The sequence below is a fragment of the Malurus melanocephalus genome, unplaced genomic scaffold, assembly GCF_030028575.1.
Source record: "Malurus melanocephalus ecotype Western Australia unplaced genomic scaffold, MMel_1.1 scaffold_430, whole genome shotgun sequence".
NCBI lineage: Eukaryota > Metazoa > Chordata > Aves > Passeriformes > Maluridae > Malurus > Malurus melanocephalus.
This window is the reverse complement of record NW_026623662.1, coordinates 15,491-16,966: the sequence shown is the minus strand read 5'-3', so window position 1 is coordinate 16,966 and position 1,476 is coordinate 15,491.

Below are 1,476 nucleotides of genomic sequence, written 5' to 3'. Positions count from 1 at the left end.
TTAATTTCCAAACCCTGTGATTCTTCAGTGTTTAACTCCAGACTCCACAGACAGTGCTGAGCTCCTGCTCTCCCATTTTTACACAAAACAATTCCTCTGCAGCCCCAAACTCAAGGACACCTCCCTGTGCCAGGCCCCAAGAGATGGAAACAACAGAGAATTGGGGGAGCCAAGTTGGAGTGAATGACTGCATTGGCTGAGCTGCACCTGGAGGATTCAGCCCCAAAACGGACAAAAGTGAGAAAGGGTGAAAAACCCATGAGCCATTGTCCATTGTGGGTGGGCTGTGAGTATTTTTGATTTTGTTTTGGTTTTTTTGGTTGATTTTTCATGTTTTTGTGGAGGAATTCTGTTAATTGGAGAATCACAGAATGCTTCAAGTTGGAAAATCTCTGGAATTCGATGATCTTAAAGATCCCTCCCAACCCAATCCATCCTGTGGTTCTAGCCCAGGAAAGATCCTTTTCTATCAAARCACAGAATATCTGGGCAAAAATACCAGCAGGATTTACCAAAATGTTCTCTGTTGGTTGTAACCAAACAGCTGGGAATGACAGGCACTGTGTCCATGCTGGGATCCATGGAAATCCTGGGAAAAGGGGGATTTGAGGGGATTAGGGAATGAAATGTGGCCTGTACACAATAATTCTGCTCTCAGTGTGTAATGAAATATTTTCAAAGCTCCTTGGGGTCTTCATTTATGGTCAAGGCCAAAGAGCTGTGGCCGTGTCCTGGGTGAGGCTGTGAGCTGCAATCTGATTAAAAAACCCCAGCAGAGTTGCTTTGTTAATCCACACTTTCCAGCCAGGAAATCTGCACTCCCTCTGCTTTGCATTTGCTTGGGGAAACCCAAAAAAACATTAAAGAGCAGCACGAGAAGGGAAAATAAAATCGCTGYGTGCTTTGCTCTGTGGGGTGAGCCATGTGGGTCTGGTGCTTTTATGGACTGGAGCTTTGCCCTTTATTTTTAATATTACTATTTTTAGTAGTTTTATTAATACTGTTATTATTTTTTTAATATTATTAGTAATATTTGTTAATATTGCCGAGCCCTGGAATGTCACTGATCAGTTCTTGCCACAGTTCCCGGACATAAAATGTTTTCCAAAGATTTCCCAGTGCAAAATGTGGTGGTGGTGCCCACCATTCCCAGTGCCATATTTACCAAGGGGTCCTGGTGGGTGCCATAAAAATAATTCCCAAATTGTTCACTCAAATCTCGTTTCTTTGGAGTTTCTGGGAACCATCCTGTGAGTTTTTGTGCTGGATGAGGTTTTCCAAAATTGCCAGTGGCGTTTAGGATCTGACTCCTTTGGCAGCCTTGTGGGAATTGGACAACTAATTACTTTGGATTCTTTGGAAAATCCCAGATCTAATTTTGTATTATAATAACATGGTTTTAGGGAGGGGTAAACGTCCAAGAAAAATAACATTTAGTGTAATTTTTGCTTTTTTTTAATAGGCAGGAGAGTTGTT